At 44.5% G+C, this 26615-nt stretch overlaps 1 long non-coding RNA gene across 1 annotated transcript; it reads right to left on the minus strand.

Annotated features, from left to right (window-relative positions):
- Positions 1-12801: 12801 nt before the first annotated feature.
- On the minus strand, positions 12802-15944 carry LOC117530274. The gene is made up of 3 exons (XR_004566282.1): positions 14330-15944; positions 13207-14243; positions 12802-13100 (listed from the first exon to the last, which is right to left on the minus strand). It is a non-coding gene; the product is annotated as an uncharacterized LOC117530274 (long non-coding RNA).
- Positions 15945-26615: the final 10671 nt, after the last annotated feature.

Here is a 26615-nt window from a genome sequence, read left to right on the forward strand (position 1 = left end):
TATCTCTCCTGCCTTGGGGGTGGAAAGCTGGGGACAGGTCCTAGCAGTGAATTGGGTCTAGGATGCACTCGGGCGGTTGCTGCATATGGCCGACCTTGGCTGCCTCCCCTGGAGGGTATCATTGCCACTGGCACATGTGACTGTCTCCATGGCATCTGCGGAAGGGGTGTGTTCCTGAGTCCAAAAGGGTCCTTCAGGTGATGGTGGAGTCCTTGGGCCGACTCTTGCTGCAGGCAGATTCTGTGAAGCCGTCATCGGCAGGTGCTGGAACGATGAAGATCCTTCTGTTGCCAACTGGTTTAGCTGCTGGATGGATGGTGGCTGTGGCGACCAATCATGTCTCGACCATCCCTCCTGTATATCCTCTTCTCCAAACAGTTCTGAGAGTCCAATCAGACTTGATAGAGGCAGATCAGGCATAGGTCCCTGATCAGGGGAGTCTGGTCTCTCAGCCATACTCCTGTGTCCTAGTAATATACATATACGTTCATTATTACAGCTCCATGTCATTCTTTCAGATATTGTCTATCCTATCCCTCATTTTTGTGGGTGCATGTGTGTGAATGTAAATGTGCGTGCATGTCTTCTTCCTCGTCTACAATATCACCAAGCACGGTCCATCCCAGTCCTCCCTATCTGGGGTATACGCCACAATATTAGGGAGCTGGGGGCTGTCGGGGAGGATAATTGGTATTTCATTCATTTCCATATATTCTGGTTCTCTGTCTGTTTCGTTTGTGCTTTCTTCCAGGGCTCGGATGGCTAACAGTGGGAGCTGTCCTACTGTAGATGAAATCAATTTATTGACCAGAAATTTTATCAAGGGAATACCACAACATATTACCAGCAAGACCGCCACCCCTGTTAGTGCCAAGACTACACCTATCTGGTATAACCAGTCTTTCCATGATATCCACCCTCTCCTTAGAGCCCCAAACAGTGAAAACAGTGGGCCAATATTCATTCCATTCCCTACAATGTATCCAGAATCGTCAGTTTCATTTCTCCCTCCTATGGAGTTACTTAACAGTTCCTGTTGCATCTCTTCAAGTGTGATTAAGAGCTCTGTCAAATTTCCGTCTTCCCCTGTACGCATGGGAATAGCTGTGCAACATTCGGTGGCTTTGATCATAATACAAACTCCTTGTTCATCAGCCATCATCATCTCGATAGCTAATCTATTTTGCATTGTCATTAGCGAGGTGGCGTGCAGTTGTTCGGTTAAGGCTCCTACTGCTGCCAATGTCCAGTTCAGGTATCTTTGCTGATTATACCACAAGTAATTAATCCACTGCACCTCCTGGAACCTAGAACGGATTTTTGGAGTAACCCCAAACAGAGCCAATGCCCATCCCCATTTTATCCGCGTCTTCATCTGCTTTAACTCTGCTACTGTCTATGGCTTCTAATTGTCGGGGTATCCCTTCTGGTATCAATCAATCAATCAATTTTTTTATATAGCGCCAAATCACAACAAACAGTTGCCCCAAGGCGCTTTATATTGTAAGGCAAGGCCATACAATAATTATGTAAAACCCCAACGGTCAAAATGACCCCCTGTGAGCAAGCACTTGGCTACAGTGGGAAGGAAAAACTCCCTTTTAACAGGAAGAAACCTCCAGCAGAACCAGGCTCAGGGAGGGGCAGTCTTCTGCTGGGACTGGTTGGGGCTGAGGGAGAGAACCAGGAAAAAGACATGCTGTGGAGGGGAGCAGAGATCGATCACTAATGATTAAATGCAGAGTGGTGCATACAGAGCAAAAAGAGAAAGAAACAGTGCATCATGGGAACCCCCCAGCAGTCTACGTCTATAGCAGCATAACTAAGGGATGGTTTGGGGTCACCTGATCCAGCCCTAACTATAAGCTTTAGCAAAAAGGAAAGTTTTAAGCCTAATCTTAAAAGTAGAGAGGGTGTCTGTCTCCCTGATCTGAATTGGGAGCTGGTTCCACAGGAGAGGAGCCTGAAAGCTGAAGGCTCTGCCTCCCATTCTACTCTTACAAACCCTAGGAACTACAAGTATCCCGTTTCTTACTGTGATGTTGTAGTCTGTTTTAAGTGTCATTATTCCTCTTTTCTTACGAAGTTTCTGTGGCATGGGTTGTATTGAATTTGGCATTTCAATTACTGTTATAGCTCCTGTGAGCATCACAGGAGCACAAAGGCCTTTCCAATTAGGGGACAGCGATGACAGGAGTTTCCTTCTTTGTCCGCATATCCAAAAGATGTCAGCTAAGGGTACCGTTCCCTTAGCTAAATTTGGAGTAGATACCCATGAAGCATGGGTGAGATTCAGTCCAATTACAGACCCCCCTGTGGCCGGTACTATTTGTTCACACTGTATGCCTGCTGCTGGCAGGGTGTGACAGACGGTAATGTTCCATGCTGTTTTGGCCGGTTTGTATTCTTGCTGCTTTTGCATACACTGTATGTGGTGTTTTGACTGGGTCGTCCCTACCTGCCAATCGCTTATGTATTGTGCTACTAAGCCTTTAGCTATACAGAATGGGTGTATCATCCCTTTCTCTATTTTAATCATAGGTGGAACGGTTCCTTCTGTACTTAGAGGCACTGGACAAAGTTTACTGTCGGCAGCATATTTTTCATCACCTACTGCCATTTTCATAACACATTGTATATAGCATTCTGCTTGGTCTGAGTTATGTTGGGGGCTCCTATAACAGTTGTTGATATCAGGTAGGGGTTTAGCCTGAGGTATCACACCTTTCCGGTGACAGGCTATGCAAGGCTTTTCACTGATCTGCCTAGCCGAAAATTTCAACCATTGGTAAAATAAATTGGTCTTCAACCCTTGTGTGCGGGCTAGGTCTGTACTGGGATCCCATCTCCCTAAGTGACTGCTTGTTTCTAGGCTTCTAATTGTCCTCTTTTTCCTTGGTTTGATTTTTACCCATTTTGTGGCTTCATGTACTGTAACAGTTACGTCTTGCTTGGTTTCCCTGCATCCTCCTTTATCACAAATTACCTCTATGTTGAGTGTTCCCTCCTCTTCACATTTGATGCTAATGGCTTCGCCTAATATGTAATCCCCCAGCTTTCCCTGTATTCCTATGTTCTTGTAGGCTTTTGATTTAATGTATACCAAATTATATGTTTTTCCTGTGTTTAGAATGCCTTGTTTAGCTGCTGAACAAGATCTAAAATATGATTAAAGTGGTGGGTGGACTCATTTACTTTTTGAGCAAAGCCGATAGAGTCTAATAATAGATTAAATGCAGTGTTGAGGCTGTCATTCTCAGCATCTGTGTGGATGTTAAAATCGCCCACTATAATTATCTTATCTGAGCTAAGCACTAAGTCAGACAAAAGGTCTGAAAATTCACAGAGAAACTCACAGTAACGACCAGGTGGACGATAGATAATAAATAAAACTGGTTTTTGGGACTTCCAATTTGGATGGACAAGACTAAGAGACAAGCTTTCAAATGAATTAAAGCTCTGTCTAGGTTTTTGATTAATTAATAAGCTGGAATGGAAGATTGCTGCTAATCCTCCGCCCCGGCCCGTGCTACGAGCATTCTGACAGTTAGTGTGACTCGGGGGTGTTGACTCATTTAAACTAACATATTCATCCTGCTGTAACCAAGTTTCTGTTAGGCAGAATAAATCAATATGTTGATCAATTATTATATCATTTACCAACAGGGACTTAGAAGAAAGAGACCTAATGTTTAATAGACCACATTTAACTGTTTTAGTCTGTGGTGCAATTGAAGGTGCTATATTATTTTTTCTTTTTGAATTTTTATGCTTAAATAGATTTTTGCTAGTTATTGGTGGTCTGGGAGCAGGCACCGTCTCTACGGGGATGGGGTAATAAGGGGATGGCAGGGGGAGAGAAGCTGCAGAGAGGTGTATAAGAACACAGCTCTGCCTCCTGGTCCCAACGCTAGACAGTCACAGTTTGGAGGATCCCAAAAAATTGGCCAGATTTCTAGAAATGAGAGCTGCTCCCTCTAAAGTGGGATGGATGCCGTCTGTCCTAACAAGACCAGGTTTTCCCCAGAAGCTTTGCCAATTATCAATGAAGCCCACCTCATTTTTTGGACACCACTCAGACAGCCAGCAATTCAAGGAGAACATGCGGCTAAACATGTCACTCCCGGTCTGATTGGGGAGGGGCCCAGAGAAAACAACAGAGTCCGACATTGTTTTTGCAAAGTTACACACCGATTCAATGTTAATTTTAGTGACCTCCGATTGGCGTAACCGAGTGTCATTACTGCCGACGTGAATTACAATCTTACCAAATTTACGCTTAGCCTTAGCCAGCAATTTCAAATGTCCTTCGATGTCGCCTGCTCTGGCCCCCGGAAGACAATTGACAATGGTTGCTGGTGTCGCTAACTTCACATTTCTCAAAACAGAGTCGCCAATAACCAGAGTTTGATCCTCGGCGAGTGTATCGTCGAGTGGGGAAAAACGGTTAGAGATGTGAACGGGTTGACGGTGTACACGGGGCTTCTGTTTAGGGCTACGCTTCCTCCTCACAGTCACCCAGTCAGCCTGCCTTCCCGACTGCACGGGGTCTGCCAGGGGGGAACTAACGGTGGCTAAGCTACCTTGGTCCGCACCGACTACAGGGGCCTGGCTACCTGTAGAATTTTCCACGGTGCGGAGCCGAGCCTCCAATTCGCCCAGCCTGGCCTCCAAAGCTACGAATAAGCTGCACTTATTACAAGTACCGTTACTGCTAAAAGAGGCCGAGGAATAACTAAACATTTCACACCCAGAGCAGAAAAGTACGGGAGAGACAGGAGAAGCCGCCATGCTAAAATGGCTAAGAGCTAGTAGCTACGCTAAGCTAGCGGATTCCCAAACAGGGAATCCGACACTAGACAGGCTGTGGAGCAGCACAGGTAACGCACGACAACAGTGCTAAAATAAAATAAAAATCCACTAGACAGGCTGTGGAGCAGCACAGGTAACGCACAACAACAGTGCTAAAAAAATAAAATAAAAATCCACTGGACAGGCTGTGGAGCAGCACAGGCAACGCACGACAACAGTGCTAAAACAAAATAAAAATCCACTAGACAGGCTGTGGAGCAGCACAGGTAACGCACGACAACAGTGCTAAAAAAAATAAAATCAAAATCCACTGGACAGGCTGTGGAGCAGCACAGGTAACGCACGACAACAGTGGTAAAAAATAAAATAAAAATCCACTGGACAGGCTGTGGAGCAGCACAGGTAACGCACGACAACAGTGCTAAAAAATTAAATAAAAATCCACTGGACAGGCTGTGGAGCAGCACAGGTAACGCACGACAACAGTGCTAAAAAAAAATAAAATAAAAATCCACTGGACAGGCTGTGGAGCAGCACAGGCAACACACGACAACAGTGGTAAAAAATAAAATAGAAATCCACTGGACAGGCTGTGGAGCAGCACAGATAACACATGACAACAGTGGTAAAAAATAAAATAAAAATCCACTGGACAGGCTGTGGAGCAGCACAGGTAACACACGACAACAGTGCTAAAAAATAAAATAAAAATCCACTGGACAGGCTGTGGAGCAGCACAGGTAACGCACGACAACAGCGCTAAAAAACAAAATAAAAATCCACTGTACAGGCTGTGGAGCAGCACAGGTAAAAATCCACTGAACAGGCTGTGGAGCAGCACAGGTAACACACGACAACAGTGCTAAAAAAAAATCAAAATCCACTGGACAGGCTGTGGAGCAGCACAGGTAACGCACAACAACAGTGCTAAAAAAATAAAAATCCACTGGACAGGCTGTGGAGCAGCACAGGTAACACACGACAACAGTGCTAAAAAATAAAATAAAAATCCACTGGACAGGCTGTGGAGCAGCACAGGTAACACACGACAACAGTGCTAAAAATAAAATAAAAATCCACTGGACAGGCTGTGGAGCAGCACAGGTAACGCACAACAACAGTGCTAAAAAATAAAATAAAAATCCACTGGACAGGCTGTGGAGCAGCACAGGTAACACACGACAACAGTGCTAAAAAATAAAAAATCCACTGGACAGGCTGTGGAGCAGCACAGGTAACACACGACAACAGTGCTAAAAAATAAAATAAAAATCCACTGAACAGGCTGTGGAGCAGCACAGGTAACGCACAACAACAGTGCTAAAAAATAAAATAAAAATCCACTGGACAGGCTGTGGAGCAGCACAGGTAACACACGACAACAGTGGTAAAAAATAAAATAAAAATCCACTGGACAGGCTGTGGAGCAGCACAGATAACGCACGACAACAGTGCTAAAAAATAAAATAAAAATCCACTGAACAGGCTGTGGAGCAGCACAGGTAACACACGACAACAGTGGTAAAAAATAAAATAGAAATCCACTGGACAGGCTGTGGAGCAGCACAGATAACACACGACAACAGTGGTAAAAAATAAAATAAAAATCCACTAGACAGGCTGTGGAGCAGCACAGGTAACACACGACAACAGTGCTAAAAAATAAAATAAAAATCCACTGGACAGGCTGTGGAGCAGCACAGGTAACGCACGACAACAGCGCTAAAAAACAAAATAAAAATCCACTGTACAGGCTGTGGAGCAGCACAGGTAAAAATCCACTGAACAGGCTGTGGAGCAGCACAGGTAACACACGACAACAGTGCTAAAAAAAAAATCAAAATCCACTGGACAGGCTGTGGAGCAGCACAGGTAACGCACAACAACAGTGCTAAAAAATAAAATAAAAATCCACTGGACAGGCTGTGGAGCAGCACAGGTAAAAATCCACTGAACAGGCTGTGGAGCAGCACAGGTAACACACGACAACAGCGCCAAAAAATAAAATAAAAATCCACTGGACAGGCTGTGGAGCAGCACAGGTAACGCACGACAACAGCGCTAAAAAACAAAATAAAAATCCACTGTACAGGCTGTGGAGCAGCACAGGTAACACACGACAACAGTGCTAAAAAATAAAATAAAAATCCACTGAACAGGCTGTGGAGCAGCACAGGTAACGCACAACAACAGTGCTAAAAAATAAAATAAAAATCCACTGGACAGGCTGTGGAGCAGCACAGGTAACGCACGACAACAGTGCTAAAAAATAAAATAAAAATCCACTGAACAGGCTGTGGAGCAGCACAGGTAACGCACGACAACAGCGCTAAAATAAAATAAAAATCCACTGGACAGGCTGTGGAGCAGCACAGGTAACACACGACAACAGTGCTAAAAAATAAAATAAAAATCCACTGGACAGGCTGTGGAGCAGCACAGGTAACACACGACAACAGCGCCAAAAAATAAAATAAAAATCCACTGGACAGGCTGTGGAGCAGCACAGGTAACACACGACAACAGCGCCAAAAAATAAAATAAAAATCCACTGGACAGGCTGTGGAGCAGCACAGGTAACGCACGACAACAGCGCTAAAAAACAAAATAAAAATCCACTGTACAGGCTGTGGAGCAGCACAGGTAACGCACGACAACAGTGCTAAAAAATAAAATAAAAATCCACTGAACAGGCTGTGGAGCAGCACAGGTAACGCACGACAACAGTGCTAAAAAATAAAATAAAAATCCACTGAACAGGCTGTGGAGCAGCACAGGTAACGCACAACAACAGTGCTAAAAAATAAAATAAAAATCCACTGAACAGGCTGTGGAGCAGCACAGGTAACGCACGACAACAGCGCTAAAATAAAATAAAAATCCACTAGGCAGGCTGTGGAGCAGCACGACAACAGTGCTAAAAAATAAAATAAAAACGAAAGCGTTAGCAAGCTAGTTAGCTTGCCAACGCTGATGAAGGTTAGCTGATAAAAATGCTCCGTCGCGATGCTTCGACCGTTAGAGGTCTTCTTTAGGCGTTGGAGCACGGTGAAAAAGTAAAAAGGTAAAAAAGTCTTGAAAAAGACTGTTAATTCAAAGAACTCAAACAGCTCAGTTCAAACAGCTAACAGATACAGCAGAACACCGCTGTGCGTGTATATCTGCCAATATACATAGAAAATGACAATGATTTCATTAAAGTCCTTGTGACAAAAAATTGAATTGAGGTTTGATGAATTGAGGTTTCCCATGCTCAAAAACTCACCAAACTTTCCAGAGTCGTCCAGCCGGATCCAAAATTCGATATTTTGGAGGCGTCGCACATGCTCGCAGAAAAATCACGAAATAGCGCCCCCTAGAACTTTTCAGAAACCCTTCCTCATTGGGCTTTTTTCATCGTAGCCTCACGAAATTCGGTACACATATTTACCATGCCAGGATGCACGAAAAAGTCTCTTACTGTCATGGTGTAATATCGACAAGAAGTCGGCCATTTTGATTTTAAGTTTCGATTTTGAGCAAATTTTTGGCCATTTCCACCACTGAACAAACTCCTCCTAAGGATTTTGTCCAATGCACTTCAAATTTCTTACAGATCACCCAGAGATGATACTGACCAAAAGTTATCGAAAGCTTTTCTGTATGTCGAAGGGTGTGGCCGCTATGGTGCCGCCATTTTGACCCTTCGCCATATGAACATTATACTTAAACAGGTACTGAAGTCACATATTTAACCCCATCAACTTCCTTCCACTTCTAAAACATGCAGATCAACTTGGTGAACGTAGGCGATGATCGCCGTGAAGTTACGAGTAACGGCATCCGTGTGGCAGCGTGCTGAATATTGCCCATTCGCCATGAAATTATGTTCTTCCTTTTGACGGCTTTAATTTTGTCATATCATCATGAAAATTGAAACACAGGTCAAGCACGACAACCTCTTACAATTCATAGGGGCATCGCCTGTGGGTGGGGCAAAATGCCTCAATAGCGCCCCCTTGAAACATTCAAAAACCCCTCCCCCTAGGGTTTTTTTTTGGAGTAGGGAGATGAAAATTGGTACACATGTGTGACTTGGATAGACGTACAAAAAAGTCTCTTGCACCATGGGTCTACTCCAAACAGGAAGTCAGCCATTTTGAATTTTGTTCTCATTTTGGCGTGATTTCCACATGTTGTATTTGAACGAACTCCTCCTAGGGATTTTGTCCAATGCACTTCAAATTTATTTAACAGCATCAACAGATGATACTAACCAAAAGTTTTCGAAAGCTTTTCTCTATGTTGAAGGGTGTGGCCGCTGTGGTGCCGCCATTTTGACACTTCGCCATAGAACATCAAGTCATGATAACTCCTTCATGCTTTGCCTGATTGACTTGAAACTTCACATCTATGATGATGAAGGTTGGCCCCTGAACACACCCAGCCCCTCTGTTCTACATTGAGCGCCCCCTAGTGGATGAACCATCAACATGTCATAACTCCTTGATGCATTGTGTGATTTGTTTAAAATTTTAACTGTGTGATGAGTGGTTGCCCCTGCATGCACATGCCCACATGTGGTCACAATGGCACCCACTGGCCTCGGTAGGCGATCGCGCGGAACGAGGGCCCGTATATGACTGCTTGCAGTCCTAGTTATTATTATTATTATTATTCTCACTCTTGAAATCAAAATTTCGGCCTCTTCCCATGCTCAAAAACTCACCAAACTTTCCAAAGTCGTCCGGCCGGATCCGAAATTCGATATTTTGGGGGCCTCGCACATGGTCGCAGAAAAATCGTGAAATAGCGCCCCCTAGAAATTTTCAAAAAACCCTCCGCTTTGGGCTTTTTTCGTCGTAGCCTCACGAAATTCAGTACACATATTTACCATGCCAGGACGCACGAAAAAGTCTCTTACTGTCATGGTGAAATATCGACAGGAAGTCGGCCATTTTGATTTTAAGTTTCGATTTTGAGCAAATTTTTGCCATTTTTGGCCATTTCCACTACTTACATTTGAACAAACTAACCTAGGGATTTCATCCGATTGTCTTCAATTTTGGTCAAAATCATCACAACACAATGGTGATCAAAAGTTATCAAAAGATTCTAATTAAGTCAAAAGGCGTGGCTGCTAGGGGTCGTCAAACTTTGGCGAGCTTTTCGGAGCACGCCATTTCACTTTGAACGGCTGTCACGCCCACATACTTCATCGTAGATCCTTCAAACTTGCCGGACATGATGAGGGCTCCACCCTGAACGTCTACATGTCTTAAGTTCCCACCTGCGCTATACGCCCCCCGGTGGTGGCGGGAAATGTCCTATTTTTACTTTAACATGTCCTGATGTCACACACTTAACCCAATCAACTTCATTCCACATCTAAAACATGCAGATCAAGTTGGTGAACGTAGGCGATGAACGCCGTGAACTTACTAGTAACGGCGTCCGTGTGGCGGCGTGCCGAATATTGCCCATTCGCCATGAAATTACGTTCTTCCTTTTGACGGCTTTAATTTTGTCACATCATCATGAACATTGATACACAGGTCGAGCACGACAACCTCTTACAATCCATGGGGCGTCGCCCATGGGCGGTGCAAAATGCCTCAATAGCGCCCCCTTGAAACTTTCAAAAACCCCTCCCCATAGGGGTTTTTTTTTTGGAGTAGGGAGATGAAAATTGGTACACATGCGTGACTTGCTTAGCCGTACAAAAAAGTCTCTTGCACCATGGGTCTACTCTAAACATTTTGAATTTTCTCATTTTGGCGTGATTTCCACATGTTGTATTTGAACAAACTCCTCCTAGGGATTTTGTCCAATGCACTTCAAATTTATTCCAGATCACCCAGAGACGATACTGACCAAAATTTATCAAAAGCTTTTCTTTATGTCGAAGGGTGTGGCCACTATGGCGCCGCCGTTTTGACCCTTCGCCATGGAACATTATACTTAAACAGGTACTGATGTCACATACTTAACACCATCAACTTCCTTCCACTTGTAAAATATGCAGAACAAGTTGGTGAACATAGGCGATGATCCCCGTGAACTTACGAGTAACGGCTTCCATGTGGCGGCGTGCCGTATATCGCCCCTTCGCCATGAAATTACGTTCTTCCTTTTGAAGGCTTTAATTTTGTCATATCATCATGAAAATTGATACATAGGTCAAGCACAACCTCCTACAATAGGGACGTCGCCCATGGGCAGGGCAAATTGCCTCAATAGCGCCCCCTTGAAACATTCAAAAAAACCCTCCTCATAGGGGTTTTTTTGGAGTAGGGAGATGAAAATTGGTACACGTGTGACTTGCATAGACGTACAAAAAAGTCTCTTGCACCATTGGTCTACTCCAAACAGCAAGTCAGCCATTTTGAATTTTGTCATTTTGGCGTGATTTCCACGCGTTGTATTTGAACGAACTCCTCCTAGGGATTTTGTCCAATGCACTTCAAATTGCTTTCAGATCATTCAGAGAACATAATGATCAAACGTTATCGAAAGCTTTTCTCTATGTCGAAGTGTGTGGAGGCCAGGGTGCCGCCATTTTGACCCTTCACCATGGAACATCAAGTCATAACTCCTTCATGCGTTGCCTAATTGATAGTAGAGAAGCTTGAATCTTCGACTGGACTGGGTGGCTTGACGTGAGGATGTTTCGCTTCAAATCACAGAAGCTTCCTCTGCTAAAAATCTTTCTCTGGTAGTCTTTCTGTCTTGACTCTTGTAGAGTCTGGTGACTCTAAACGTCCTCACATCAAGCAACCCAGTCCAGTCGAAGATTCAAGCTTCGCTACTATGGAAACCACCTGGACAACTGAGAGCCTACACAGAAACTTTGCCTAATTGACTTCAAACTTCCCATGTGTGATGAGTGTTGGCCACTGAACACACATGGCCCCTCTCTTTGTGCTCTGAGCGCCCCCTAGTGGATGAACCATCAACTTCTCATATCTCCTTCATGTATTACCTGATTGATTTGAAACTTAAACTGTGATGTGTCTGCCGCTGTGTGCGCCTGCCCACATCTGGTCATACTTTGAGTATTATTTTAACTATACTTGTTCCCAAATTCCATCAGTACTCCTGACAGATGACACAAACTAAGCAGTAACTAACTGACTACAGATATATGTCAACACACTCATGACTCAACCTTTCGTCCCTGTGAAAACCCCAAGATATATTTCATGTGCCCAGTGTCCTCAAACAAATAAATCACGCTCAGATCTACGGCTGTCTTCTGTCCCCTCCACCGCCATTCCATCAACGTCTGCCTCCTCACCCCCACCATCACCACAAACCATCACCTCTTTCTCCACATCTGGTGTTTAACCCCATCCCAAACAACATGTCCCTCTGTCTCCAACCCATGACACCCCATCAATGTCACACACACCACCTGCCTCCTACCCCCGACAACATCTCCACAGGAGATGGCCAATGGAGAACCATTTCAAAAGGGAGATCCTTGGGATCCTAAGCCAGTTACATGATGAGGAGTTCCTCCGCGATTTGAGGAACATGTCACCTCAAACACGGAGCTTAACAAAAATGGACATATTAGCAGTAATCCACAAGCGAGAGTTTCCATGAGTGACAGAGAAAAATCAGTTGTTCAACTTATAGTTTTATTTTCACATTTTCCTGTTCCTTTTTATTGTATATAGTTTTTCATTCAACTTTTTGTAGCTGTATGTTCTTAAATACAGTTGTACAGTAATTTATTGTTCATGTTTCTGTTCATAAATTGTGTTTAAATTACATAAAGCAGTTGTTAAAAAGCAAAATTCATTCTTATCTCTGCATTTCAACCAGGAAAGACATGGTGAATGTGGTTTAAATTCTTAAAACTTCACGTTGTATGCAGCACTATGAAATGACAACATTTCTGCACCTTGTCTCTCAAATCAGAAAACAATCATAGTTCAGCTAACCGTCATGAGCATCCAGTGCACAAATATCCATCCTTTTCTATACTTACCATCACCACTGGGTCTGTTATTGCTTCAAATGTAGTAATCACTTGAGAATAACCGTAATAACTTGAAAAAAAACTTATGTTGACATTTAATGGGAAACAGCTCTTTCAAAAATGATTGTGGCTCTTAAAAGAGCCGTTGTTTTGAAGACGTTTTAGATGAGGAGCACCAGGTGTGGGTTGCAGAGACGGCAGATGTTCAGGTGTATTACAAGGGAACATCACCAGCGGGAGAGGAGAAATAGCTGCAGGCAGTAGTTGAAAATGGTCTTTGGTTGGGAGATGTCTTCCAGGGTAGGACCTTAGCAGATTCCTCCTTTTATTGAATTGGAGAGGGGAGGAGGGAGAAGAAATATACAGAAATCAATTACAACTGAAAACAAACATTTCTAATGAAGAAGTGAGTAATGGTGACAATGTACATTGCCGATTCCACGTGTACTGCCAGGGAACATCACCAGTGGGAGAGGAGAAGTAGCTGCAGGTGGTAGTTGAAGATGCTCTTTGGTTGGCAGAGGAGTCTTCCAGAGTAGGTTGATTGATTGATAAGAAATTAACGACACTACCAACACATAAGTGTCAAACAGTTTCTTAACATTCACCAGCTACTTGCGAAATACCGTTCTTAAGCAACATAGAGGAACCCCCAACAGGTCTGCAGTCTGCCAAAAAAGCACTCGTTTCAGGAAACATAACGTAACCACCAAACTAAACATTATCACAGTCCTGTAGAAAAGGTTCAAGATTCAAGAGAATTTTATTGTCATATGCACAAAGGAACATGTTCCCTGCACAGTGAAATGTATCTACTGCATTTTACCCATCCTAATTGCCAGTTAGGAGCAGAAGTCGCCTTTAGGCGCCCGGGGAATAATAAGGTGTCATGTAAACAAATGGCATATGGATTATGATCAATGAAATGACACTTAAGTCCTTCAAAATTAGGCTTAAGCCCTCGACAGTTCCCTTGTACAACAGCTTTTCTTTACCCGGATACATTTTGGTACCACTTGATCGCGGGACAACTGGAATTTTCGAGGGAGGACACCCGGAAGCACCCAAGCCCTGGCGTCAGATGTTAGAGAGCCAAGCGGAAACATCATAAAAACCCTAAAGACAAAAACATATAGACCGAACATATAGGAAATTTAAATGGTATCCTAGGTGCTAGACACCACCAGCTGATTGGTTTATACCAGGCCCACATAAACCTCCTGAATAAGCGAATCCAGGGCCAAAACGACGTGTTGCTTCAGGAGGACCGCAGCCACACCATCCACTCAATCATCAGGACCCCCTTCCCCACCGACTCAGGTCGCAGACCACGGCAAAGACGCCATCCCTTTTAGTCGCCTCTTACGACATACAGGGAATACAGCGGTCCTATTCTCCCGTCCTCCCCGAACCCGCAGGGGGCTTTTCCAGAGTAGGACCATAGCAGATTCCTCCTTTTATTGAACTGGGGGGGGGATATGCAGAAAACAATTACAATTGAAAACAAAAAATTGTAATCAGTAAATACATAATGGTGACAATGTATGTTACCTGACACGTCTGCCAAATTCAGGTGTACTGCCAGGGAACTTCACCAGCGGGAGAGGAGAAGCAGCTGCAGGTGGTTGTTGAAGATGCTCTTTGGCTGACAGAGGTGTCCTCAAGGGTAGGGCCTCAGCAGATTCCTCATTTTATTGAATTGGAGGGGAGGAGAGAATAAATATGCAGAAAACAATTACAATTGAAAACAAACATTTCTAATCAGTAAATGAGTAATGGTGACAATGTACGTTACCTGACGTGTCTGCCGAGTCCTGTGCGAAAGGCCCTTAACACACGTAACACCTACATTCCACAATGCTACACATCCCTCTAAACCTAACCCTAAACCTTTGCCTAACTCTAAACCTAACTGATCAGCCTAAAACTGCACAAAACCCCTTCATGGTCACTAAAATAAACAGGCAACACTACTGACTCTACATCATAAACCAATGTTTTGACGTACACGTGGTCAATCAGTGTGCCTCTCTCTGTTGTGGGTTGGGTCACATACTGCACAAACCCTTTGTCTACCATGAAGCCAGAAATAGATGAAGATGTTAAAACATCATCATTAAAGTCCCCAATTACAGCCACGGTTTTATCCAAGGAGTCCAACCACTCCAACGTGCTGAGACTGTCTTTGAACAAAGACATGGGGTATGATGGCGGTCGATAAATCACCGCCAACGCAATGTCAGCAGTATCACAGGCACAAACCAAACACTCCAAGTTCATGTTTGGTGCCTGAACAACTTCGAAGAAGAGGCTATTACTACAGTACAGACCAACGCCACCATGTTGCTGTCCCTGTAGTTCCACTAGTACTGGATTAGTACTACTGTACGATAGACGCCGAGGACAACTATGGAAACTAAAACCATCTATCTGGACCGATTCTAGTGAAGAATCTGCAGGCAGCCATGTTTCTGTCACAGCAATACAGTTAAGCTGCAAATACTGTGTACATGATTCTAAGTCTGCAACATGTCCAGATAAACCCTGCACATTCATCAAAAACACAGAGAAAGTATTTGCCTCCAAGTTGGGCCTGAGCACATTTTCAGTTAAAAATTGAGGCATGCTTTGAAGTGCATCCTAATTCGGGCGTTGCAAAATATGGCCTTGTCTGCATAATCCTGAATCACCAATCCTGATAGAGTCCTAACACGACTCAAAGCAACATAGGCCTGTCCTGGAGCAAATATTTTCTCAAGAGACACCACTGCTTCATCGACAGTGATGCCCTGTGTTTTATGTGCTGTACACGCCCAGGCAAGTTTCAGTGGAAATTGCTGGCGCATCCCACCTTTACCTGTGGCTCTTTCCTCTTCGGGCATGATCCCTGTAGAGCCAGCTACCACTGGCGGGGTATGTGCACTGGTTTTCCTCCACTGGGCACCAACTCTATCATCATCAAACTTAACATAAACCAACTGAGGAAACTTACAACCAGACTGATAAACAATATCACTTACTGTGCCACATACCCCATTCAAAAGACCATCAGCAACATCTACGTTTTTAATCAACATCACACGAGCGCCTTTACCCAACAGCAACTTCTCATCTAAACAGGTGTCACATGTTTTGCTGTCTTCCTGGTCCCAACCGTGACTATCCAGGGTCGGGACCAGGAAGCAGAGTTGTAGTCTTACACACCTCTCTGCAGCTTCTCTCCCCCTGCCATCCCCTCATTACCCCATCCCCGTAGAGACGGTGCCTGCTCCCAGACTACCAATAACCAGCAAAAATCTATTTAAGCATAAAAATTCAAAAAGAAAAAATAATATAGCACCTTCAACTGCACCACAGACTAAAACAGTTAAATGTGGTCTATTAAACATTAGGTCTCTCTCTTCTAAGTCCCTGTTAGTAAATGATATAATAATTGATCAACATATTGATTTATTCTGCCTTACAGAAACCTGGTTACAGCAGGATGAATATGTTAGTTTAAATGAGTCAACACCCCCGAGTCACACTAACTGCCAGAACACTCGTAGCACGGGCCAAGGCGGAGGATTAGCAGCAATCTTCCATTCCAGCTTATTAATCAAAAACCCAGACAGAGCTTTAATTCATTTGAAAGCTTGACTCTTAGTCTTGTCCATCCAAATTGGAAGTCCCAAAAAACAGTTTTATTTGTTATCTATCGTCCACCTGGTCGTTACTGTGAGTTTCTCTGTGAATTTTCAGACCTTTTATCTGACTTAGTGCTTAGCTCAGATAAGATAATTATAGTGGGCGATTTTAACATCCACACAGATGCTGAGAATGACAGCCTCAACACTGCATTTAATCTATTATTAGACTCAATTGGCTTTGCTCAAAATGTAAATGAGTCCACCCACCACTTTAATCATATCTTAGATCTTGTTCTGACTTATGGTATGGAAATTGAAGACTTAACAGTATTCCCTGAAAACTCCCTTCTGTCTGATCATTTCTTAATAACATTTATATTTACTCTGATGGACTACCCAGCAGTGGGGAATAAGTTTCATTACACTAGAAGTCTTTCAGAAAGTGTTGTAACTAGGTTTAAGGATATGATTCCTTCTTTATGTTCTCTAATGCCATATACCAACACAGTGCAGAGTAGCTACCTAAACTCTGTAAGTGAGATAGAGTATCTTGTCAATAGTTTTACATCCTCATTGAAGACAACTTTGGATGCTGTAGCTCCTCTGAAAAAGAGAGCTTTAAATCAGAAGTGCCTGACTCCGTAGTATAACTCACAAACTCGCAGCTTAAAGCAGATAACCCGTAAGTTGGAGAGGAAATGGCGTCTCACTAATTTAGAAGATCTTCACTTAGCCTGGAAAAAGAGTCTGTTGCTCTATAAAAAAGCCCTCCGTAAAGATAGGACATCTTACTACTCATCACTAATTGAAGAAAATAAGAACAACCCCAGGTTTCTTTTCAGCACTGTAGCCAGGCTGACAAAGAGTCAGAGCTCTATTGAGCCGAGTATTCCTTTAACTAGTAATGACTTCATGACTTTCTTTGCTAATAAAATTTTAACTATTAGAGAAAAAATTACTCATAACCATCCCAAAGACGTATTGTTATTTTTGGCTGCTTTCAGTGATGCCGGTATTTGGTTAGACTCTTTCTCTCAGATTGTTCTGTCTGAGTTATTTTCATTAGTTACTTCATCCAAACCATCAACATGTCTATTAGACCCCATTCCTACCAGGCTGCTCAAGGAAGCCCTACCATTATTTAATGCTTTGATCTTAAATATGATCAATCTATCTTTGTTAGTTGGCTATGTACCACAGGCTTTTAAGGTGGCAGTAATTAAACCATTACTTAAAAAGCCATCACTTGACCCAGCTATCTTAGCTAATTATAGGCCAATCTCCAACCTTCCTTTTCTCTCAAAAATTCTTGAAAGGGTAGTTGTAAAACAGCTAACTGATCATCTGCAGAGGAATGGTCTATTTGAAGAGTTTCAGTCAGGTTTTAGAATTCATCATAGTACAGAAACAGCATTAGTGAAGGTTACAAATGATCTTCTTATGGCCTCAGACAGTGGACTCATCTCTGTGCTTGTTCTGTTAGACCTCAGTGCTGCTTTTGATACTGTTGACCATAAAATTTTATTACAGAGATTAGAGCATGCCATAGGTATTAAAGGCACTGCGCTGCGGTGGTTTGAATCATATTTATCTAATAGATTACAATTTGTTCATGTAAATGGGGAATCTTCTTCACAGACTAAGGTTAATTATGGAGTTCCACAAGGTTCTGTGCTAGGACCAATTTTATTCACTTTATACATGCTTCCCTTAGGCAGTATTATTAGACGGCATTGCTTAAATTTTCATTGTTACGCAGATGATACCCAGCTTTATCTATCCATGAAGCCAGAGGACACACACCAATTAGCTAAACTGCAGGATTGTCTTACAGACATAAAGACATGGATGACCTCTAATTTCCTGCTTTTAAACTCAGATAAAACTGAAGTTATTGTACTTGGCCCCACAAATCTTAGAAACATGGTGTCTAACCAGATCCTTAGTCTGGATGGCATTACCCTGACCTCTAGTAATACTGTGAGAAATCTTGGAGTCATTTTTGATCAGGATATGTCATTCAAAGCGCATATTAAACAAATATGTAGGACTGCTTTTTTGCATTTACGCAATATCTCTAAAATTAGAAAGGTCTTGTCTCAGAGTGATGCTGAAAAACTAATTCATGCATTTATTTCCTCTAGGCTGGACTATTGTAATTTATTATTATCAGGTTGTCCTAAAAGTTTCCTGAAAAGCCTTCAGTTAATTCAAAATGCTGCAGCTAGAGTACTAACGGGGACTAGAAGGAGACTGCAGGCTTACTTGTAGTTCCTAGGGTTTGTAAGAGTAGAATGGGAGGCAGAGCCTTCAGCTTTCAGGCTCCTCTCCTGTGGAACCAGCTCCCAATTCAGATCAGGGAGACAGACACCCTCTCTACTTTTAAGATTAAGCTTAAAACTTTCCTTTTTGCTAAAGCTTATAGTTAGGGCTGGATCAGGTGACCCTAAACCATCCCTTAGTTATGCTGCTATAGACTTAGACTGCTGGGGGGTTCCCATGATGCACTGAGTGTTTCTTTCTCTTTTTGCTCTGTATGCACCACTCTGCATTTAATCATTTGTGATTGATCTCTGCTCCCCTCCACAGCATGTCTTTTTCCTGGTTCTCTCCCTCAGCCCCAACCAGTCCCAGCAGAACACTGCCCCTCCCTGAGCCTGGTTCTGCTGGAGGTTTCTTCCTGTTAAAAGGGAGTTTTTCCTTCCCACTGTCGCCAAGTGCTTGCTCACAGGGGGTCGTTTTGACCGTTGGGGTTTTTACGTAATTATTGTATGGCCTTGCCTTACAATATAAAGCGCCTTGGGGCGCCTTGTTTGTTGTGATTTGGTGCTATATAAATAAAATTAATTGATTGATTGATTGATGAGTGGTTGCCCCTGCATGCACATGCCCACATGTGGTCACAAGGGCACCCACTGGCCTGGGTAGGCGGTCGCGTGGAACGAGGGCCCGTATATGACTGCGTGCAGTCCTAGTTATTATTAGGGCCCGAGTAGGCAACGTCCTACGAGGACCCTATTGTAATTGCGCAGTTTATTATTATTATTATTTTATTATTATTATTATTGCCACTTTTGAAATCAAAATTTCGGCCTCTTTCCATGCTCAAAAATTCACCAAACTTTCCAAAGTCGTCCGGCCGGATCCGAAATTCGATATTTTGGGGGCGTCGCACATGGTCGCAAAAAAATCGCGAAATAGCACCCCCTAGAAATTTTCAAAAAACCCTCCGCATTGGGCTTTTTTCGTTGTAGCCTCACGAAATTCGGTACACATATTTACCATGCCAGGACGCACGAAAAAGTCTATTACTGTCATGGTGACATATCAGCAGGAAGTCAGCCATTTTGATTTTAAGTTTCGATTTTGAGCAAATTTTTGCCATTTTTGGCCATTTCCACTACTTACATTTGAACGAACTTGTCCTCATCACAACACAATGGTGATCAAAAGTTATCAAAAGATTCTAATTAAGTCAAAAGGCGTGGCTGCTAGGGGTCATCAAACTTTGGCGAGCTTTTCGGAGCACGCCATTTCACTTCGAACGGCTGTCGCGCCCACATACTTCATCGTACATCCTTCAAACTTGCCCTGAACGTCTACATATCTGAAGTTCCTACCTGCGCCATAGCGCCCCGCGGTGGTGGCGGGAAATGTCCTATTTTTACTTTAAGAGGTCCTGATGTCACATACGTAACCCAATCAACTTCATTCCACTTCTAAAACATGCAGAACAAATTGATGAATGTAGGCGATGAACGCCGTGACGTTCTGAGTAATGGCGTCCGTGTGGCGGCTTGCCGAATATTGACCATTCGCCATGAAATTACGTTCTTCCTTTTCATGGCTTTAATTTTGTCACATCATCATGAAAATTGATACACAGGTCGAGCACGACAACCTCTTACAATTCATAGGGGCGTCGCCCATGGGCGGGGCAAAATGCCTCAATAGCACCCCCTTGAAACTTTCAAAAACCCCTCTACATAGGGGTTTTTTTTGGAGGAGGGAGATGAAAATTGGTACACGTGTGACTTGCATAGACGTACAAAAAAGTTTCTTGCACCATGGGTCTACTCCAAACAGGAAGTCGGCCATTTTGAATTTTCTTGTCATTTTGGCGTGATTTCCACATGTTGTATTTGAACGAACTCCTCCTAGGGATTTTGTCCAATGATCTTCAAATGTCTTCCAGATCACCCAGAGATGATACTGACCAAAAGTTTTCGAAAGCTTTTCTTTATGTTGAAAGGTGTGGCCGCTATGGTGCCGCCATTTTGACCCTTCGCCATGGAACATCAAGTCATGATAACTCCTTCATGCTTTGCCTGTTTGACTTGAAACTTCACATGTATGATGATGGTTGGCCCCTCAACACACCTGGCCCCTCTGTTTGTACACTGAGCGCCCCCTAGTGAATGAACCATCAACATGTCATAACTCCTTCATACATTGTGTGATTTGCTTGAAATTTGAACTGTGGGATGAGTGGTTGCCCCTGTACGCACATGCCCACATCTGGTCACAAGGAAACATACTGCCCTGGGTAGGCGGTCACGTGGAACGAGGGCCCGTATATAGCTCCTTGCAGTCCTAGTTAATGATGTGTGTTTCTGTCTGGTTTTGTTTCCATGCTTTTTCCACATTTTTGTTTCTCTATAGACTTACTCTCTTGTTGGGTTTTTTTCCTAGTTGGGTTTATCTGTCCCTGTTTCTTGGTGGTGGGCGTTATCCTCTCTCTGGTTACACCCTCATTCTGGTGCGTTCCACGCACACCTGCTCCCAGTCTGAACCTCATCACCAGCTCCTCATTTTGCTGTGCTTCATTGCCAGATTGATGTGCTCTATGCTTTCTCTCCAGCTCTGTATTCATTGTTCCCGACCTGCTTGCTCCTGTTTTTTGATCACCTGCCTGAACCCTCGACCGCGCAACTGCCTGATGCTCTTGGTTTTGTTTATCTTGTTGTACCCTACGCCGGTATGTAGGGTTTAATTAGGTCAGCTAGATAGGGAGGTGCCAGTCTGTGAACAATTTTATATGCTAATAACAAAACCTTAAAATCTGATCTCACTGGGACAGGAAGCCAGTGAAGAGATGCCAAAATGGGTGTAATGTGGTCAAACTTTCTGCTTCATGCCAAAAGTCTTGCAGCAGCATTTTAAACCACTTGGCGACCCCTAATGCTGTACTGCGGTAAAACAGAAAATAGAACATTGCAGTACTCAAGCAAGGTTTATGTATTATTGTAAGTTTTGAATGATAAGTTAAAGCACAAAATGTCCAATTTACTGGTTATTGTCAAACAGAGCTGGAGTGACCAAACAAGGCAAACCTTATATCAATAATTTATTACCAATTTTACAACGTAAAGAAAGAGAAATCTTAAAATACAATTCTTAAAAGAGAAAAAAAATATTAAAAAACAACTTCCAGCAGAGCCAACCAATCCGGACCCAACCAAACATCCACCAATCCGTGGACGTTTTCCCACTGTCAGCTTAGGGGTGTGTCCTTCTCTCCTCCGACGTGGCACGACGCACTCTCTCAGCCGAGGGAAGGCTCCTCCCCGGCTGTGGCACGTAACGCCCCTCGTCGCTCGTCTCTCCTCCTGGCGTCTCTCTCCGTCACCTCGCCTTCCGTGCACCTACACACACACACACACACACCCAGGCCAGCGAGCACACAACTCCGTCCCCGCGGGAAACTCCAACTTTCTGCTTAAAAGCACCACCTCACAAACACATGAGAGTGTACTCACAGACACGGCAGGGTTCTCCCCTGCCGCTGCGGATAATCCACGTTTATGGCGTTTCTCCGGCGCGAGCATTCAGGTGGAACCAGTAACATCAACGTCAACACGACTCCCGTTATCCAGTCGCTCTCCTCACCAGCTGCTCTTCACGCCTTCCACCACCAAATCCTTTCCTCTCCGTGAAGTGACGTGGAATGAAGTCCTCCCCTCACACTACAAAACCCCTTTTTGTATCCACCACTTCACACTCCAGGTGAGCTGATTGCAAAGATCCAAAAGAAATGAGGTGCGCCCACAGTTGCCATAGCAACCATCAAGGAGCGGCACTCCAAAATCCAACCAGCAAATAAACTTCCCCAAAGACTGGATTACATCCCCCCCCACCTTATCATTGCCAGTCCCTGCAACGCACACAAAACTAATCAGGATAACGGGCCGGTAGTCGGCCAAAGTTTACACGAGTAGAGCGGCGAAGCACGTCCTGGGGGGCATCCAACGGTCGCTGCTCAGGCACAGCTGGGTAAAACCCATACCACACAGGGGTTCCACATCCCATCCCCTGAGGGGTCCATCCTTTAGTTAATAATCCAGACTCAGCCTGAGGTGTGGTGCACACCTTTAAAGCGTTCCTGTGCACAGTCTGCTCACGCCCCCCTTTCTCTGGACGCACCCTATATACAACCCCAGTACTCCCTACACAATCCAAGATTACATAGGGTTCAGGGTCCCACCAAGTACTTAACTTACCGTTCCCCTCGCGATGTCTATTCCGCATCCACACCCGTTCCCCAGGTACCAGAGGCAAGGCTTTAGCACTTTTATCAAACTGACATTTACGCTGGGAGGCCTCACTAGCTGCCCTCTGACGTGCAATGTTATAGGCCAACAACAGTTTGCAATGATGATCTTTTACCCACCCCGTCAACCCAAACGATAATTGCTCAGAACTCACCCCAAGACCCACATCCACAGGGAGCCGTAAATGCCTACCGAACATCAGAAACGAAGGAGCATAACCCGTCGCACTATGCACTGTATTGTTATAAGCATGAACCAACTCAGAAATGTAGTTTGGCCAACTCCGCTGCCTCTCCTCTCCCAATGAACGGAGCATATTCAGCAACGTTTGGTTAAAACGCTCCACACCACCATTACCCGCCGGATGATACGACGTTGTCTTACTTTTGCCTATCCCATACAATTCACAGAGTTGCTGCATTAAAGCAGACTCAAAATTCGGGCCACGATCAGAATGGAACCGTGCGGGGCACCCAAACTGCTGTATTATATGCTTCCATAGCATTTTAACCGTCGTTTGTGCAGACTGATCTAAAGTGGGAATTGCCCATGCAAAACGAGTGAACTGATCAGTTGCAACCAAAATGTTCTGATACGTATCCATTGGTCGGCCAAGGGCTAAAAAATCCAACCCAATAACCTCCAATGGATAAGTAGCACCAATCGAACCAAGCGGAGCCCTAGGCTCAACACGGCTCCTTTGGAGACTGCACATAGCACACTTCTCCTGAAATGCCCGTACCTCCCTCTCCATATCAGGCCAATAAAACCTTCGACGAAGCTGAGCAAGAGTCCTATCCACACCAAAGTGAGCCCCAACCTCATGAATCTTCTGCCACACCTCCTCACAGCGACAACCTGGACACATGATCTGACGATATTCCTCATAACTCTGTCCATCAACAAAGGTCCGGCATAACACACCCTCTACCACTGTCAGCTTTCTCCATTGCCGGAGCAATTTTTGGGCTCGGCTCATGAGCACCAGACGTTGGGAGCGAGTTGGAATGCTCCCCTCAACAACATACCCCTTAACAGCCTGGATATCCAAATCCAGGCTTTGAGCCTCCGCCCATCCATCCTCAGGTATTACCCCGACACCCGCACTAACCATTAACCCCTGGTCGTGCTCCTTTGCTGACACTATAACCCCCTTTGATGGAACCGGAAACCTTGACAAGACATCAGCATTGACGTTAGTTTTACCTGAACGGTATCTCACTGTGTAATTAAAAGAAGCCAACTGTGCCACCCAGCGCTGCTCCACTGCCCCAAGATGTGCCGTCTGCAAATGAGCCAAGGGGTTGTTATCTGTATAGACGGTAAATTCTGCTCCTGTCAAAAAAATCTTTAAACTTTTCCGTCACAGCCCATTTCAAGGCCAACAACTCAAGTTTGAATGAGCTATAATTCGCATCATTCTGTTCACTTGGATGCAGGCTCCGACTAACATAAGCTACAACACGTTCCTGACCATCCTGGACCTGAGACAACACAGCCCCAAGTCCCTGGTTACTAGCGTCATTGTACAAAATAAAAGGCTTATCATAATGAGCATATGCCAGAACCGGAGCCTGCGTTAAAGCCTTCTTGAGGGCATCAAACGAGACTTGACACGCCGTAGTCCAATTCACCTTCTTGGACTGTGACTTCTTATCCACCCGAATGCCTGTCAAAAGCCTATTCAGGGGCCGAGCTAATTTAGCAAATCCCGCAACAAATCGCCTATAATACCCAGCTAACCCCAAAAATGCCCTGACCTGCTTAATAGTACTCGGGACAGGCCAATCCAAGACAGCACGGACTTTTTCTGGATCAGGTCTCACACCCTGTCGATCCACCACATGTCCCAGGAATGCTACCTCCCGCTGCAACAACCTGCACTTATTTGGACGCAATTTCAGACCATGCCGCCACAACCGCTCAAACACCCGGTCAAGATGCTGAAGGTGGGAAGAAAAATTAGCGGAATATATAATGATGTCATCCAAATACACCAGTAATGATTCCGCCATCTGTCCATTTAGGCACTGCTGCATCAACCATTGGAAGGTTGCAGGCGCATTACAAAGTCCAAAAGGCATTCGCTCAAACTCATACAAGCCCAGCGGGGTAGCAAAAGCCGTCTTTTCCCGGTCATCAGGATGCATTTCAACCTGCCAGTTACCACTGGCAAGGTCCAGAGTCGAGAACCATTCTGACTGGCTAAGGCTAGTCAGTGTTTCTTCAATGCGAGGCAAGGGAAATGCATCCTTGTGCATAACTGCATTCAACTTCCTATAATCTACGCAGAAACGCCAACTACCATCCTGTAGCCAAGTGCTTGCTCACAGGGGGTCGTTTTGACCGTTGGGGTTTTACATAATTATTGTATGGCCTTGCCTTGCAGTATAAGGCGCCTTGGGGCAACTGTTTGTTGTGATTTGGCGCTATATAAAAAAAAAATTGATTGAATTGATTGATCCTTTTTCCGCACAAGAACTATAGGAGCCGCCCAAGGACTACTACTCTCCCTTATCACTCCCCTCTCAAGCATACCTGAAAGAAGAGTCTTCACTTCTTTATACAACATAGGTGGGATCGGACGGTATCTCTCTCGAATAGGGGCAGCATCTCCCGTAGGGATCCTATGCTGCACCAAATTTGTCCGCCCAAAATCTTCCTCATGACGGACAAACACCTTCCCCCATTTTCGCAACAAAGCCTGCAATTCTCCTTGCTGTTGTTCAGACAAATCCGGACAACTCTCACCCACACCAACTGCCACAGGCAATTCTGGACCAGCCTCAGCGACTGCAGCACTCACCAACGAGACCTAGACAACACCATCCTCCACAATCGACAGGGCCACATCATCAGGACCACACACATCAGAATCCTCAATATAATAAAGCCGACCTAGTTTGTGGAAACGGCCGATCGAAACGCTATACGGATGTGGGTTACACACACGAACCGGGACCCTCCCCTTCTTAACTTCCACCAGGGCCCTTGCCACACCCACAGCCCCAGAACCAGGCATAGCCTCCATCAAGGCACCATAATCCACCCCCCTTGGTCCCATCTTAGTACGACCCCACACCATCAACTCACTCTTTGGTGGAACAGAAATGCCATATTTAGAGGCCAACCTCACGTACCCCACCAAACCATCCTCTGCTGAGGAAACCCTAACACCCCGGCACACAGCAAACGCATCTCTCCAGACCTTCTGTCTCTTAAAGGCCGGTGGGCAGGCAGATTCCCCGGGACATTTAAACAAGGCATCCCAACAGGCTCCAATGACATTCATTCCAACAACTAAGGGGTTCGTACACTTCTCATCTTTAACAACCACCACTCCCTGACTCGGGACCATGATACCCTCAACCTCTAAGTCTAGTACAGCATAACCAACACAAGGTATCTCTAACCCATTAACAGCGCTCAATCGAAACCACGTAGGAGCCTGCCACATGAATCAGGGTCTCAGCATCGGCCACAGACAGGATGGGATGAATCTTCACTATATTTTGCTCAACTTCAGCAGTTCCATTTGATGTTTCAGATGGAGATTCTCTTTGTGTAATTTCAGACATCCAGACCACTGACAATTATCACTGCAAATGCACTGAAACTGGTAAGTGTGGTCCTCTAAACAAGGTGCGGAAATGTCAG

This window comes from Thalassophryne amazonica, chromosome 18, assembly GCF_902500255.1.
Source record: "Thalassophryne amazonica chromosome 18, fThaAma1.1, whole genome shotgun sequence".
NCBI classification, from domain to species: domain Eukaryota; kingdom Metazoa; phylum Chordata; class Actinopteri; order Batrachoidiformes; family Batrachoididae; genus Thalassophryne; species Thalassophryne amazonica.